The 11,799-nt window shown below is 28.2% G+C and overlaps 2 long non-coding RNA genes across 3 annotated transcripts; one reads left to right on the top strand and one right to left on the bottom strand.

The window, feature by feature from the left end:
- Positions 1–3,059: 3,059 nt before the first annotated feature.
- LOC112777590 (uncharacterized) lies at positions 3,060–6,465 on the bottom strand. Of its 2 annotated transcripts, XR_011877919.1 has the most exons (5): positions 6,000–6,465; positions 4,015–4,912; positions 3,735–3,808; positions 3,509–3,585; positions 3,060–3,377 (listed from the first exon to the last, which is right to left on the bottom strand). It is a non-coding gene; the product is annotated as an uncharacterized lncRNA (long non-coding RNA). The 2 variants fall into 2 exon arrangements; XR_011877918.1 differs by having other exon boundaries at positions 4,015–6,462.
- A 1,696-nt stretch (positions 6,466–8,161) lies between these two features.
- Positions 8,162–9,850, top strand: LOC112777584 (uncharacterized). The gene is made up of 2 exons (XR_003190482.2): positions 8,162–8,281; positions 9,542–9,850. It is a non-coding gene; the product is annotated as an uncharacterized lncRNA (long non-coding RNA).
- The last annotated feature ends 1,949 nt before the right edge of the window (positions 9,851–11,799 follow it).

Here is an 11,799-nt window from a genome sequence, read left to right as displayed (position 1 = left end):
CGCCACCTTTGCCACAACATTCATCTTAGATAAATCATAAATATGCCACATTGGAGCGCAGTCAACAATCAGAAGATAATGACTGCATCCCAAACGAACAAGTTTCCTTGGATATGATCTAAGAGGTGGCGGAAAATTCCAATTAAGGTATTCCCAATTGTTAGCCTTGACGTCATATGACATGAGCCCTTGATGTTCATGATCACCACCAGAAGCATACAATACAATGTGGGTCTTCTTGTGAGGCTTGGTGCTGTCCTCCCACAGAAAGTAAGAGTCAGGGTCCCTGCAATATTCCAGAACACTTTCGGGCACTTCCCTTGTTTCCCATAGACCTGATTTTAGGCTGTAAATATCAACCCAGCAACTTCTATCTCCAGTAACCCTAGAGATGTACAATCCAGTATCCCCAAAGATGTACAATTTGCCATCATAGGGGACTACTAAGGGTCTAAATCGCTGGTAGAACAAGCTTCCACAAAACTTCCAACTCCAATTAGAACCCTCATACTTGAGGCACCACATCCTTGAGGGGTAACGATCATCCAAATTCAAACACAATTTTGGGTCAGTAATAAACAGGGTACCACCAGCAAAGAAGAAGCTGTGACCGACAGAACAAAATCCTTGACCATCTGGTAATGGACGATCGACCAATAGACCATCTCTAAAAAAATATATATTGGTCTATTAGAGATGGTCTATTGGTCAATTATCCATTACCAGATGGTCAAGGATTTTGTTCTGTCGGTCACAGCTTCTTCTTTGCTGGTGGTAACCTGCGTGTTGTTGACCCAAAATTGTGTTTGGATTTGGATGATTATTACCCCTCAAGGATGTGTTGCCTCAAGTATGAGGGTTCTAATTGGAGTTGGAAGTTTTGTGGAAGCATGTTCTGCGACCGATTTAGACCCTTAGTAGTCCCCTGTGATGGCAAATTGTACATCTTTGGGGGTACTAAAGATGCAGATTGCTGGGTTGATATTTACAGCCTAAAATCAGGTCTATGGGAAACAAGGGAAGTGCCCGAAAGTGCTCTCTTGCCATATTGGAGGGACCCTTACTCTTACTTTCTGTGGGAGGACAGCACCAAGCCTCACAAGAAGACCCACATTGTATTGTATTCTTCTCGTGGTAAACATCAAGGGCTTATGTCATATGACGTCAAGGCTAACAATTGGGAATACCTTGATTGTAATTTTCCGCCAGTTCCTAGATTATGTCCAAGGAAACTTGTTCGTTTGGGATGCAGTCATTATCTTCTGATTGTTGACTTCGCTCCAATGTGGCATATTTATGATTTATCTGAGATGAAGGTTGTGGAAACGGTGGGGGTGCATGGTTTGAACGAGACCGCAGAAGTAACGAGTATTTTTTGTTGCCACAACACTAGCGATGAAAGTTTGATTTATATGTTCATGCAACCTGGAAATGTTTTCGAGGGAGAGCCACCTACTAGCTATGATTCTGGGTTTGTTTCTTATGCCAGAGTCAAGCTCCAACTCAAAACTTTTTCTGCCAAGATTGAATCCAAGGGTAATCTTAACGTTGGTGATTATGTAAAACTTTATATGTGAGTATGCCCCGCTTTCTCTCTTTAAACTTCTTGACCATATTCATTGAGCTTTGATATTTACTGCTTTATCTCTGTGGACACTGGACAGGTTTGCTGTTGGAGATGAAGACCAATAATTGTAAGAAATTCTTTGTTTAAGACGTTGAAATTAAAGAAGAATATTTGCACAGTATCGTAAAATTGAAAACTCCCAAATCCTGAAAGAAAAATTACACCTTGAATGGCTATTATTTTTTAAAATTTTAACTAATGTATATACTCACCATAAAATTGTCAGAATCTAGCAACAAATAAATGTATATTCAACAAAATTAATGCTATCCAATTTTATTGAAAATGTGCTTAAATTTAATGATAGGTCTGCTCATCTTCGCTTAATGGTTTTACTGATCTATATATTTTTGCACTTGGTTCCAATATTCCATTATGTTTGAGGGTGCTTCTTGTTGTTGGCACTCATGCTCCTGAAGAAGGAAGGAATGCAAATTAATTTGTTAATTGCTATTGTACTCTTGATTTTCAGCTTTCAATCTTGACCTCCAGACTATTAATGATGGGGAGTTAGAAAGCGACTAAGATTAATTGTGTTAAATTTGTTTAGTGACTAGACATTGGTTTTTTATGTTGTTTGACCTTGTATGTTTCTTGTGTTTTTAGTTTATGTTCAGATGTGATCATAGTTGTATAAATTTTAAAAATTAATCTTGTTTGCTAGATTCGAATAGTTATTAGGGTGGAATTTTATACGTGTTAAAGAAGGGCGGGTCAAGTAGGGGAAAAATCTGCTTCTACTCGGTCCACTGCCACTCCTACTTGCTATTAGGGATGACAATGGATATTTATAGGGGTGGAGATTCTTTTCCGTCGTCCGTTCCTGATTAGGAAAATGCCTCTTGTCCTCGTTCCATTTCTGTAGATATTAAATTTTAAAAAATAAAAAATTACAATTATAATAAAATTCTATACAATTTAACTAAACCGTATCAAATCAAATTTAATTTAAACACATTCAACTTTAACAAATTCAATTTAATATTATATAATTAAATTATTTTAAAATACAGACTAAAATAAACGAAATAGAAAAGTTTTCAATAAATTAACATAACAAACTTTGGACTCTTGGTCGGTGATTATAATTTGGTGATAGTATTTTTTTAATGTTACAAATTTTCTTTATCTTTTTAGAAGTTGGTTTTTGTTTTCTTTTTTTTGTGATTTCTCATTTCTATTTGCTTGGGACTGCTGGTTGTTTCTTCTAAGATTTTTTTTATCTTGTGCTTTCGAAGAATTTTGCCTTTGCTGGCGTGAAAAGGATTGTCTGTGTTTTTGTTGTTTAGACACGTGCAATAGCGAGAGATACAGCCACGCTTTTAAAGCGTGGCAATAGCCTTATCAAATTAAAAAAAAAATAATTTTTTTTTTGTTTTTACCTTTGTCGTTCCACAATATAAATTTTCAGTCTTTTTTATTACCAAACATATAAATATAGTATGTAACTTTTATTACAAGACAAATCAAACAGTAATTAGTGACATAATTTTTCTATAATTGTTTTATACATAAAAAAACTAATACTCAAATACAAAATAAAACTTGAGTTCAAAATTCTGATTTCAAAATAAATTCTGCTCTGATTATAGGGTGAGTTTCAAGCGTTTTGCTGCGCCGCCAACAGGAAGAGAGCTCTTCGTTATGGCATCAACATCGTACCTGCTCATCTCAAAGTTGGTTACTGCATTTGCACCTCGGAACTTTATAGCTGCTATATCATATGCCTAAGCAGCTTCCTCTTCAGTTGCTGTCAACCATGAATAAGAAAAGGATTAAGTGATAACATAAGATCAGCATATAGTATATGAAACTCAGCAATTTGAATAATCATCTTTGTTAACACAGGAACACAATGGAAAATGAAGGTGAAATACTTACAGAATGTTCCCAATAAAAGATCTTTGTTTCCAGCAACGCGACCAATTCTTGCTTGCCACCTACCTTGTTGGTGATGCCTGCAGGATTAATTGGAAACAAGCATAAGATATAGGACCAAAGATGAGTACATGTATTATTCTCTACAATGATATCAAAATGAAAGTACCCACATATAAGTATAGTTATAATATAGTGTTTCAAATTTAACAGGCCAATGCAGACAAACCTTCTCAGTGATGCAATGAATTCTTGCTTTGTTACATGTTTCATCTCGTCCAGTTCCTTTGGGTAATTGGAAACCTATGGAATAAGAGGTAGAAATAATTAATAAGCAAATGTTGCAACTTGCCAATTCAAGTTACCAAGTAAACCCCGAAATATTATTTATTGAAGATATATTATTTGCACTCATGTATAGAATTGACGTACATAAAATAGTTGCACAAAATATTTCTATATATTTTTGTATATATAATTAGTCCCTTTGTGCAAAAAACTACCATTACATTATTGATTTTCATTTTATGCCCCTTCTCTAATGAAGCTGACTCAACTTCTCATTGGCTGGTTCATTTCTCAAGACTTCTGGCGCCATCCACTCAGGCTGTAGGCAAAAAGATACATTAGAATGATAATCATTATTTTTGTTAAGGTTTAACAACAGCAGTATAAGATCTCGAATCTGTGAAGCTTTACTTTTTCTAGGGATATTCAAATTTAAACCGATCCAAATTAAACCGTTCATCCAATCTAATCTAAATCGAAAACCAATTAAAATCGCATTAATTCGGATTTGATTGGATTCTATTTTTTACAAACTGTTAGATCGGATGGATTTCGGATCTACTTTTCATAACCGATCCAATCCAATCCAATCCAAACCGCACAATGTATTATAATATTATTATTTTATTATTATATTTACAATTATACTTATAACATGTTCAATTTGTTATACATTTTTATATTATTCAGTATTATTATTATTTAATAAATATTTTATGTTCAAAATGTTATTTATTTATTTATTTTAAGTAACCTATAATTTTATTTTTATTGTTATGTTATCGTTGACTTTTAAAAATATTGTTGAGACTTATTATGTTATTGTTGATTATTTAAAATTTGATGTTAAAACTTGTTATATGTATTTAATTTTTTTAATTTACAAAACCGCAAATCCAATCCAATCCAAACCGCTTGAAATTGGATCGGATCGGATCGGATTTTTTTAAAAGTCATCCAATCCAAACCGCACCGCAAGCAAAATTAGTGTTCGGATCGGATGAGTTTTTCACTCAAAATTGATCTAAACCGCACCACGAACACCCCTAACTGTTCCTGCCCAAGACTTTGATGACAAAAAGGTATGGTGCTTCATCATGATAGACCAAAATCACAAACCTGTAAAGAGAAAAAACACGAAAGAAAAAGAAATTAGTGGAATGCAATCATACAACATGATTTTTAAGATACAAGTTTTGATAACCATTTAGTTTTTGTTTTATTCTCTAATTTGTGACATAATTTTTAATAAAAATGTTCAAATGAAAATAACTTACAGACATTTTATAATAAATAAGAAATAAATAAAGCTTTCCTAACCATAATAGTGATGCCTCTCCTGAGATATAAAGACAAAAGGTTCTAAAAGGTTAAAGAAAAATGGAACCAGAGTTGCATAAGCCTCCAGAAGCATGAACAAAAAGTTCTAACCAAAAATAAAAATAAGACACAAATAAAAGGCTAATCTTCTTTGAAACAGAATTATAACAAGACTGAAAAAGAAGTTGCATCAACTAATAATAAAACCAAATTGAGATGAACAACCAATAGTGCAAGCTTTTCAGGTTCATAATAATTAATGAATTGGCTTCAGCAAGATATAAATTATAGGCATTTTCGGCTATTATGCTTTTTAATTTTTGGTATAAAACTGTATGATGTTTTCAAATTAGATAGCAATGAACAAAAAAAGTTGGACAATATAAATGCCGATTCTGAGCCCATATTGGTAGAAGGAGCAATGTATGACCCAAAAAAATTAGCAAGAAACTTATAAAACTATATTTTTCAAGTTGTGAACATAAATTCCCAAAAAAGAAAAGGTTGTGAACATAAATAAGAAAAGGGTAAATTTTTTTAACAAAATTGCTCACATAAGTACACAAGCAGAAAAAGTATATGTATTTCAGTTAGGTTTATTTTTTGCGGAAAATAAAATACAATTCTTCTTCTTCATGTTTCCATGTTCATTAATTAGCTGGATTATGACCAAGATGCAGAGAACGACTACAAAACATCTTTTGCAGTATCTCAATTTAATGAAGTTGGCATAAATTTATATAGTTTCTTTTACATTTAATGCTGAGAAAGAAAATATATTTAGGCAGCAATTTAGCCTTCACAAGTAAAAAAATTAAAGGGAATATACTATGACAATTAACATGCATCTTATTACACGTCATTAGAAAAATCTAGTAAGTAGTACATCGTTTTCCAAATATAGTGGTCTGATCTTAAGCAATTAATAACTTCAATATAATTGAGGTAACTTGGGAAATTTCTCCCTAATAGAGGTTTTGATGTAAATGAATCAAGAATGAAAGAAAATGGGTAGTAGGTTAGGAGTTGGTTACTAATTCTGGTAAGCAGTTATACCAGAATCTGTTACAGGCAGTTATCTTGCCTCTTAAAGGTATAAGCTGCTAGGAGTAGTAATATAAATAGATCAATGTATAATTGTACATTGACATTCAATATACTTCAATATTATTCAATAGCAATTAGCAAAAGTTCCAGTCAATTCTGTTTAGCGGCGGTTCAAAACCGCCGCAATTCGGCAATTAAACCGCCGCTAATTTCCGCTTGTCCTGTAGTGTATATTGAATAATTTTAAAATTTGATCCAAACATTAAAAATAAAAATAATATTTTATTCTTTTTCTTTGTATTATATTATTGTTTAAAGCTAAATATATAAGAAATCTTTCTTAAGAAAAGATGAACAATAAATAAGTTTAATCTAGCATAGCTCTAAATTGTGATACTAATATCAATGTAGAGATTAGAGAATTGTATTATAGCATACAAATAACATACTCATGAAATTGTAAAGGTTGGCAATTCCATAATGATACCTCATCCATGAATAACATAACTGTCTTTCGATATTATAATGCTAATTATTAAGCAATTAGCTGTTTTTTTAATTTTTCAATTTTATCTTTATTTTAATGATTATTTTTTTTTATCAAAATAATATATTTTTCTTTAATTATGTATGTAATTTTAATATCTTTTATTATGTGCCAGTGTTGCAATTCAATATTGATTTTAGTTATTCTACACTCTCTACCCTCGTTTTTGTTCTTGCATAGGTTCTTCTCCCACAAGCTTGCACTCTAAAAACCTTTAAAATTTTATAGTCTTTCATAAATACTATAATTCATTATTGTTAGTTGAGTATTTATTTAACTTAACGTTAACTTGTGTATTTTGGTAAGTTGTAACATAAGCATATATAGCTTCGTAAAAATTAACCTTTTATAAATACTAAGTGGTATATACCTTTTCGTAACAGTTCATAAATAAAAACTTTTTACCATTTTTTGATATTTAAATAACGCTTTATCTGAATAAATGATATATTAATTAAAAAACTTCAATTTTCATATTTTTATAATCAGATATTCAATTTTGTACTTATATTGTGTGAATTTATTTTTAAAAAATATTTATTATTAAAAATAATTTGGCATATAAACCGAATTATTAAAAACAACTATATATACCGAAACAAATCTACTTTTTTTCAAGTAGATGATTATTTTAATAGGAAGATGCTATATTGTTATTGTTACTTTTGGTCACGAATAAGGGTTGTTTTAGAAATTTAAAAAATATTAATTATTTCCATCAATATCCGTAGAGAATCGAGGAGAGAGTGTGTGTGTAACTTGAAAGGGAAAATTAATAGAGAAATGTTAGGGGTGAAAGTTTTTAGACTAAAAAAATAGGAGAATTAATTAATGATGTTAGTTCAAAAGTAAGGCAAAAATAAAGAAAAATGTTGTTTGAATAAGTGTATAAAAAGATGATTTCACAAGGGTAATATCGTACAATTAGTTTTAATTATTTATCCGAAATTGTAATTATGCGTTTAATTTATGTGTGTAATTATGGCTAGGCACTTATTTGAGGCTGAAGTATTAATTCAATTGTTTTAATTACTCTACAAAATTATATATGTAAATTTTCAATTGATTATGTATAACTTCTGAATAATTTAATTTAAAAATTCTTGCCCATTAAATGTGTTGTGTGTAATGTGTATGGACCCCGTTAAAAAATATAATAAAATAATGACTATATTATAATATTACATATACATTAAAATTATTTATTAATATAAAATATATATTAAAATATAAATATATATTAAAAATAAATTAAATTATATATATATATATATATATTAGTGAACGACAGATTTTAGTAATTAATTTTAATGTACAAATAGTATTTTTATAAAATAAAATATCATAATTAATTTAAAATTCTCTTAATTTAGACTTAAAGCGAATATTCTCTGCCACTTATTATATATATATATATATATATATATATATATATATATACCTCGCTCGCTCCTTAGATTTGCATAGACAAAAGAAAACCAAGAATAAGAATTATATTGATTCACACTAATTTGTTAGAAAGATGTCTAAGCTATCTTTGGGAAACATTTTCTTATTTGTGTTTCTGGTTTCAGGTACATTTTATCTTATTTGAAATGCTAAAATATATAACTTTTCTTTCGCTCAATACTTGTGAGTGCTTGATGTATTTAAAATGAATAAATCAGTAACAATAAAAAAATTATAAAAAAGAAAACTATAAACAAATAGCTAAAAAAAATATTACAAAAATGTAATTCGCCAAACCTTAGTAAAACAAATCAAACTGGATTTTATGTATTTTGTGTTCCTTAAAAAAATAATTTTTATTAATAAAACCTCGTGAATCTACACTAAAATGAAACACATTGCTTTTTCCAATTTTTATCCTCTATTTGTTATTTTGTTAACATCTTAAGAATTGAACTGATTTTCAATTTGATGAGAATTCCATCTTTTGTCATCCACAATGCTTCAACGAACTCTAATTTTGATAGGATTATATTTATTGTGTGTTAAATTAATTTTATGAGTTAAATTAATTCCAAGCATGTTATTTGATGTATAATAATATAATTTATTAGTTTTCATTTAATTTCAAGAAAAAAAGATAATATAAAATGTGGATGTTGGTAAAATAATAAAGTAATAATTTAATCACTTTTAATGTTTTATTTGTAATATTTATTATTTAGAAATTCTACTATCTTGATTCAAGAATTATTAGAGTATTTTTTATTAATTATTTACCAGCATTCTCACTCTAGCAGAATTTGATTCTAATTTAAATTTAAATTATAAATTAAATTCAAGATATAATTTTGGAGTTTTCAAACATACCCAAATCATTGAGTACAATCTACTACTTATTAAAATATAAAGTTGTAATATTAATGTCGTAAAATCACTCATTTTAAAAGTATAAATTAATAAAAGAAGTTAATATAAATAATTATATATACTATTCATAAGATGAGTAATTTCATAATATAATATTAAAACTCTATATCTAATCTTTGATGAATTCCAAAAATAAAAAAAATAGTATAAGACAAATAAAAAAATATTTATGCAAATAATTAAACAAACATAAGAGAGATTTTTATTTGAAAAAAGTGTTATATATGTAACTATTTATATTACTTTCTTCTATCAATTTAAATTTTTAAGAGGAATAATTTTATGAGAATTAGATCAATTTAAAACAATATACAGTCTATTAATTAAGAGAAATAAGATGATCAACACTTTTTTTTTTCTTGTTAGTTTTAAACTAATTGTAACTAATCTTTTTTACATTAAAAGTATTAACTCCTAGTTAGTATATTCTCCTTTAATTAATATATGTTTTGTAGTTGTGTGGATGACAAGTATAGTGGCCGCACAAGAAAGGAAGACGTGCTCAGATATTTGGGGACAAGGACAAAGGAAGACGTGCTCAGATATTTGGGCTGATGAAGATTGCAAAAGAGGCAACTTTTTTAGTGATTGTCGCAGCAATTGTCAACAAAAATATGGTTATTATTGTAGCATAAGTGGAACTTGCTTAAAACCTCAACCCTTGTGTGAGTGCAAGTATGTATGTTAAAACTTAAAAGTAATAATGAGGTGGTTATTTATGTAAAAATATTTTTTATGTGAAAATAATTGCTGAGATTTCGATATGTGTTATGTTAAGTAATTTAATCAATTATATTATTTCTTTAAATATTTCTCAGCTATCATTTTTACATAAAAAAAAAATATTTTTATACGAATAATTGTCGAAAAATAATTCTTTGGAAACTCACTTGAAAAGGGATGGTTTCTGAAGTTTAAAGTTTAAAGTTTCTTTCTCTATCCTTTGTTTATCAAAAGAATTAAAAGTAAAAAAAAACCCTAATCATAAGTTATTAATAAATAAAGAAGCTTCTTTGCTGTTGAAAAAAGCAAAAGAAGAATTGAAACTTATATATTGTATATTCGGAAATGTTTGGTAATAAAAAAAAATCAGGCAAAAACAGCCATAACTTGCTTTATTTAGTATTCATTAATTATCGCAACAATTAATAAATGCTAAATAAGGCAAGTTCCGGCTGTTTTTTTTTTGTCATTATTAGATGTTGAAATATAATGAATTATCAAATATTTATAACGTTCATAAGTACGTACTAATATGAATCGGCATTGAAAATGGAACGATTGAAAGTAATAATTGGAATATAATCTTTGAATAGAAAAGATCAGAGAAATTAATTAGAAAAAAGAGAAAAATTATTTATGATAAAAAAAAGATTTTTTAAAATTTATTTTATAATTTACGCATTAACTTATAAGTATTATCATATATCTAATATTTGATGAAATGAAACTAATATCACTTTAAAAATATGGTATTATTTTGATAAAAAAAACTAATAAAATTGTTATTCGTATAATTTATATTAATAAAATAATTTAAAATTTTAATAAAACTAATATTAAATATTGGAAGAATATTTTTTTTTAATTTTAAATTATTATTTATGACATATAATTTTATAAATATTTATATAGCTAGGACTTAAAACAAAATGAAATTAACATTGAAAATGTTCTAATAAATCTTTCAAATAAAGTCAATTATTCATGAATTAATTAAAGGAATAATAAATTAATAACGATAATGTCTACCGTTATTAACCTTTTATAATTGCCATGCAGGCAGCTTCATCATTATAACGTTTCCTAAATATATTGTATGTAGTAGTTGTTAAATATACATATAACATATAACATTTTATATATGTATATATATATAATATATATATACATATATAGATAGTTTCGTCAATTAAAATTTCATAAATACCAAGTGACATATACTTTCATGACCTTTCATAATAAATGCTTTAGAAAAGTTAAAAAATATTAATTAATTATTTCCATCAACATCCCTATCGGTGTGTAATTGAAAGAAATAATCAGTACAAAAAGAATGATTTCATAAGGGTAATATCTTACAATTAATTAATACAATTATTATTTATATCTAAAATCAAATATTTACAATCATTTATTTATGTGTTCAATAATTATAACTACGCACGTATTTGAGACAGAAGTAAAGTTATTTTGCAAAATGATATAAATTTTCAAGTGATTATGTAACTTTTGAATAATTTAATTTAAAAATTAATATGAATATTGATTGTTTTAGTGGCTAAGAGAAGAGGGGTTGAATCTTAGCCCCTTTTTCACTTTAAAATACTTGCAGATCTTTGAAACAATTTTTGGAGACTTTTTGATTTTTGTCTCGTCTCCAACCACGAGATTTTTTCTTTTTATCTCGTCACTTGGCACGAGATAATTTTTAGTTTTATCTCCTGGTCAGCAGAAACAGAAATGGAGTAGAAGAGGAAGAAAATTACACCAAGATATATCCTGGTTCAGCTGCTAAGTGCAATGCAGCCTACATCCAGTCCCCATCACAACAATGATGGAATTTTACTATAATCATCCTTGATTACTGATAAACCTCTATTTCATGGTTTATCTTGTGCTCATTTGAGTGATTTTTATCAACTCTTTACCCACTTATTCATACAAAATGCATGGTTTACAATTCCTTCCTCATTATGTGCTTTGATTGAAA

The sequence above is a fragment of the Arachis hypogaea genome, chromosome 19 (assembly GCF_003086295.3).
Source record: "Arachis hypogaea cultivar Tifrunner chromosome 19, arahy.Tifrunner.gnm2.J5K5, whole genome shotgun sequence".
In the NCBI taxonomy this organism is placed as follows: domain Eukaryota; kingdom Viridiplantae; phylum Streptophyta; class Magnoliopsida; order Fabales; family Fabaceae; genus Arachis; species Arachis hypogaea.
This window is presented reverse-complemented; position numbering and strand designations above follow the sequence as displayed.